The following is a 5,848-nucleotide window of genomic DNA, read 5'->3' as shown; positions in this document are numbered from 1 at the left end:
GTAGGTCTAGTTGTTGCTGTAATCCCTGTTCTGTGGGAGACAGCAGAACCAGGTCGTCCGCATAGAACAGGGATTTCACTTCTCCATCCAGGAGACGGAGACCTGGTGACTCGCTTTGCTCCAGCATGTCTGCTAATTCATTTATGTATATGTTGAACAGGGTCGGGCTCAAATTGCAGCCCTGCCGGACGCCTCTTCTCTGGGTGAAGAAATCGGTGCGTTTGTCTCCAATCTCTCTCTCTCAGTTCAGTTTTTTTCAGTTCAAATGCTTTATTGGCATGAAAGTTTACAGAGAACCATATTGCCAAAGCTTACATTGCAAAAAGGTACAGTTTTCCAACATTCTGTAGGTGTCAATCGATTTGACATTTGTTGGGTATATACAATATTACTTTTAAACAATATTAATTTTAAACAGTCTTTCTACTTCATTTGGTACGTTCAATATTAATTTTAAACTCTCTCTCTCTCTCTGTCTCTCTCTCTCTCTCTGTGTCTGTCCCTCTGTCTCTCTCTGTGTGTGTCTCTCTCTCTCTCTGTGTGTCTCTCTCTCTCTGTGTCTGTCTCTCTGTCTCTCTCTCTGTTTCTCTCTCTGTCTCTTTCTCTCTCCCTCTGTCTGTCTTTCTCTGTCCCCCTCTCTCTGCCTGTCAATCTCTCTCTCTCTCCCTCTCTCTCTCTCTTTCTCTCTCTCCCTCTCACCTTGTCCTCCAGCCTCTAGATGTCCTCATTCCCAGTTCTTGCTGCCACAGCTCTTCCCATTGCACTCTTGGATTCAACAGGCTCTCGGTGCGGGTCCCCGACCAGCACAAGATCCCCAGGAGCCGGGCCAGCCTGTGGTGGGGCGCCAGGTGAGAGCAGGAGCTGGTGGCAGAGTCACCTGGAGCAGACCGCAGAGCAAGGGGCTTCCCGGGACCAGCGCACCGCACAGAGTGGCACTCCCTCTCTCTGTCTCCCTCCTCCCCTCTCTCTGTCTCCCTCCTCCCCTCTCACATTCCCCCTCTCCTCCAGTGGGAACCCCTTTATCACCGGGACCAAGGAATTCCCTGCAATCCTCGGGACCGATACAAAACACAAATTCCAGGGATTAACTTCCATAAACTCCCCTCCCCCACCTTGCTCAGGAACTTTCTCCTCCTCCTCCCTCCCTCCCTCTCTCTCTCCCCAGGGCGGAGCTGGAAGATCGCGACCAGCCGGAGCGCTGAGTCCAAACAGGTGAGACCAGGAATCCTGTCTCCACCGGGACTGGGGATTAACCTGAGAGAAATGTTCAGTATATTTCACCCCCTGGACCCCAACTCTCCCTCTCTCTGTAACCTCCTCCAGCCCCTACAACCCTCCCTATCTCTGTAACCTCCTCCAGCCCTACAACCCTCCCTATCTCTGTAACCTCCTCCAGCCCCTACAACCCTCCCTATCTCTGTAACCTCCTCCAGCCCCTACAACCCTCCCTATCTCTGTAACCTCCTCCAGCCCCTACAACCCTCCCTATCTCTGAAACCTCCTCCAGCCCCTACAACCCTCCCTATCTCTGTAACCTCCTCCAGCCCCGACAACCCTCCCTATCTCTGTAACCTCCCCCAGCCCCTACAACCCTCCCTATCTCTGTAACCTCCTCCAGCCCCGACAACCCTCCCTATCTCTGTAACCTCCTCCAGCCCTACAACACTCCCTATCTCTGTAACCTCCTCCAGCCCCTACAACCCTCCCTATCTCTGTAACCCCCTCCAGCCCCTACAACCCTCCCTATCTCTGTAACCTCCTCCAGCCCCGACAACCCTCCCTATCTCTGTAACCTCCTCCAGCCCCGACAACCCTCCCTATCTCTGTAACCTCCTCCAGCCCCTACAACCCTCCCTATCTCTGTAACCTCCTCCAGCCCCTACAACCCTCCCTATCTCTGTAATCTCCTCCAGCCCCGACAACCCTCCCTATCTCTGTAACCTCCTCCAGCCCCTACACCCCTCCCTATCTCTGTAACCTCCTCCAGCCCCTACACCCCTCCCTATCTCTGTAACCTCCTCCAGCCCCTACAACCCTCCCTATCTCTGTAACCTCCTCCAGCCCCTACACCCCTCCCTATCTCTGTAACCTCCTCCAGCCCCTACAACTCTCCCTATCTCTGTAACCTCCTCCAGCCCCGACAACCCTCCCTATCTCTGTAACCTCCTCCAGCCCCTACAACCCTCCCTATCTCTGTAACCTCCTCCAGCCCCTACAACCCTCCCTATCTCTGTAACCTTCTCCAGCCCCTACAACCCTCCCTATCTCTGTAACCTCCTCCAGCCCCTACAACCCTCCCTATCTCTGTAACCTCCTCCAGCCCCTACAACCCTCCCTATCTCTGTAACCTCCTCCAGCCCCTACAACCCTCCCTATCTCTGTAACCTCCTCCAGCCCCTACAACCCTCCCTATCTCTGTAACCTCCTCCAGCCCCTACAACCCTCCCTATCTCTGTAACCTCCTCCAGCCCCTACAACCCTCCCTATCTCTGTAACCTCCTCCAGCCCCTACAACCCTCCCTATCTCTGTAACCTCCTCCAGCCCCTACAACCCTCCCTATCTCTGTAACCTCCTCCAGCCCCTACAACCCTCCCTATCTCTGTAACCTCCTCCAGCCCCTACAACCCTCCCTATCTCTGTAACCTCCTCCAGCCCCTACAACCCTCCCTATCTCTGAAACCTCCTCCAGCCCCTACAACCCTCCCTATCTCTGTAACCTCCTCCAGCCCCGACAACCCTCCCTATCTCTGTAACCTCCCCCAGCCCCTACAACCCTCCCTATCTCTGTAACCTCCTCCAGCCCCGACAACCCTCCCTATCTCTGTAACCTCCTCCAGCCCTACAACACTCCCTATCTCTGTAACCTCCTCCAGCCCCTACAACCCTCCCTATCTCTGTAACCCCCTCCAGCCCCTACAACCCTCCCTATCTCTGTAACCTCCTCCAGCCCCGACAACCCTCCCTATCTCTGTAACCTCCTCCAGCCCCGACAACCCTCCCTATCTCTGTAACCTCCTCCAGCCCCTACAACCCTCCCTATCTCTGTAACCTCCTCCAGCCCCTACAACCCTCCCTATCTCTGTAATCTCCTCCAGCCCCGACAACCCTCCCTATCTCTGTAACCTCCTCCAGCCCCTACACCCCTCCCTATCTCTGTAACCTCCTCCAGCCCCTACACCCCTCCCTATCTCTGTAACCTCCTCCAGCCCCTACAACCCTCCCTATCTCTGTAACCTCCTCCAGCCCCTACACCCCTCCCTATCTCTGTAACCTCCTCCAGCCCCTACAACTCTCCCTATCTCTGTAACCTCCTCCAGCCCCGACAACCCTCCCTATCTCTGTAACCTCCTCCAGCCCCTACAACCCTCCCTATCTCTGTAACCTCCTCCAGCCCCTACAACCCTCCCTATCTCTGTAACCTTCTCCAGCCCCTACAACCCTCCCTATCTCTGTAACCTCCTCCAGCCCCTACAACCCTCCCTATCTCTGTAACCTCCTCCAGCCCCTACAACCCTCCCTATCTCTGTAACCTCCTCCAGCCCCTACAACCCTCCCTATCTCTGTAACCTCCTCCAGCCCCTACAACCCTCCCTATCTCTGTAACCTCCTCCAGCCCCTACAACCCTCCCTATCTCTGTAACCTCCTCCAGCCCCTACAACCCTCCCTATCTCTGTAACCTCCTCCAGCCCCTACAACCCTCCCTATCTCTGTAACCTCCTCCAGCCCCTACAACCCTCCCTATCTCTGTAACCTCCTCCAGCCCCTACAACCCTCCCTATCTCTGTAACCTCCTCCAGCCCCTACAACCCTCCCTATCTCTGTAACCTCCTCCAGCCCCTACAACCCTCCCTATCTCTGTAACCTCCTCCAGCCCCTACAACCCTCCCTATCTCTGTAACCTCCTCCAGCCCCTACAACCCTCCCTATCTCTGTAACCTCCTCCAGCCCCTACAACCCTCCCTATCTCTGTAACCTCCTCCAGCCCCTACAACCCTCCCTATCTCTGTAACCTCCTCCAGCCCCTACAACCCTCCCTATCTCTGTAACCTCCTCCAGCCCCTACAACCCTCCCTATCTCTGTAACCTCCTCCAGCCCCTACAACTCTCCCTATCTCTGTAACCTCCGCCAGCCCCTATAACCCTCCCTATCTCTGTAACCTCCTCCAGCCCCTACAACTCTCCCTATCTCTGTAACCTCCTCCAGCCCTACAACCCTCCCTATCTCTGTAACCTCCTCCAGCCCTACAACCCTCCCTATCTCTGTAACCTCCTCCAGCCCCTACAACCCTCCCTATCTCTGTAACCTCCTCCAGCCCCTACAACCCTCTGAAATTTCTGCATTCCTCCAATTCTGTCCTCTTGTGCATCCCCCGATTTCCATCGCTCCACCATTGGTGGCCGTGCATTCAGCCGCCTGGGCCTTGAGCTCTGGAATTCCCTCCCTAAACCTCTCCGCCTCTCCCTCTCCTTTTAAGATGCTCCTTAAAACCTGTCTCTTTGACCGAGCCTTCGGCCACCTGTCCTAATATCTCCTTATTGCCCACTTTAACCTTCCTGTGAAGCACCTTGGGACATTTTACTGTATAAATACACGTATTGACAGGATGTAAATTCTCTCTCTCTCTCCCTCTCCGCCCCCCTCTCTCTCTCTCTCTCTCTCTCTCTCTCTCTCTCTCTCTCCGCCTGTCTCTCTCCGCCTGTCTCTCTCCGCCTGTCTCTCTCCGCCTGTCTCTCTCTCTCTCTCTCTCTCTCTCTCTGCCTCTCCGCCTGTCTGTCTGCCTCTCCGCCTGTCCGTCTGCCTCTCCGCCTGTCCGTCTGCCTCTCCGCCTGTCCGTCTGCCTCTCCGCCTGTCCGTCTGCCTCTCCGCCTGTCCGTCTGCCTCTCCGCCTGTCCGTCTGCCTCTCCGCCTGTCCGTCTGCCTCTCCGCCTGTCCGTCTGCCTCTCCGCCTGTCTGTCTGCCTCTCTCTCTCTCTCTCCGCCTCTCTCTCTCTCTCTCTCTCTCTCTCTGTTCCTCTATCCCCAGAGATGTCGATGCGGCGGAAGGTTGTCCGGGATAGCAAGTTCCGCCACGTCTTTGGTCAGGCGGTGAAGAGCGAGCAATGCTACGATGACATCAGGGTGTCACGGGTGACGTGGGACAGCGGGTTCTGCGCTGTGAACCCCATCTTCCTCGCCATCATCGTCGAGGCCAGCGGGGGAGGAGCGTTCCTGGTGCTCCCTCTCGGCAAGGTAAGGGTGCTGGGTGGGGGGGTCAAGGGTCATGCACTCTGACCTCTCGCCCTCTGGGGGAGGACGGGGCCAGGGGGGGGGTCAAATCCCGCCAGCTCCTCTCTGATTGGCGGGGTTCAGGCACTGGGCCCTGAGTGTCAGGCCGGCTGGGATGCTGTCCCTGCTCTCCGGGGTAGTTGCGGATTTAATTCTCTCTCTCTTTCCCCGCTCCGTTCTCCCAGACTGGGCGAGTCGACAAGGCCTATCCCACGGTGTGCGGTCACACAGCTCCTGTCCTGGACATCGATTGGTGCCCCCATAACGATGTGGTCATCGCCAGCGGGTCAGAGGATTGCACAGTGAAGGTGAGAGTTCGTGGGTCATTTCTCCAGCGCCTTTCACCTCTGGACGGCTCAAAGCACTTCACAGCCAATGAAGTACTTTATTTGAAGTGTGGTCATTGTTGTAATGTAGGAAATGCGGCAGCCAATTTGCGCACAGCAAGCTCCCACAAACAGCAATGTGACAATGACCCGATCATCTCTTTCTTTTTTGCTAATGTTTCTTGAGGGATAAATATTGATGCTGCCCCTCCGACAGTACTGGCTCGAGGGGCTGAATGGCCTCCTCCTGTTCCC

At 55.9% G+C, this 5,848-nt stretch overlaps 1 long non-coding RNA gene across 1 annotated transcript; it reads left to right on the top strand.

The window, feature by feature from the left end:
• Positions 1 to 727: 727 nt before the first annotated feature.
• LOC147092254 (uncharacterized) lies at positions 728 to 5,606 on the top strand. The gene is made up of 3 exons (XR_015075036.1): positions 728 to 1,212; positions 5,026 to 5,231; positions 5,453 to 5,606. It is a non-coding gene; the product is annotated as an uncharacterized LOC147092254 (long non-coding RNA).
• Positions 5,607 to 5,848: the final 242 nt, after the last annotated feature.

The sequence above is a fragment of the Somniosus microcephalus genome, unplaced genomic scaffold (genome assembly GCF_052327205.1).
Source record: "Somniosus microcephalus isolate GS21.2 unplaced genomic scaffold, FLI_Smic_1.0 unresolved_chr2, whole genome shotgun sequence".
Taxonomy (NCBI): domain Eukaryota; kingdom Metazoa; phylum Chordata; class Chondrichthyes; order Squaliformes; family Somniosidae; genus Somniosus; species Somniosus microcephalus.
The sequence above is the reverse complement of the archived record's forward strand: the minus strand, read 5'-3'. Positions and strand labels throughout refer to the sequence as shown.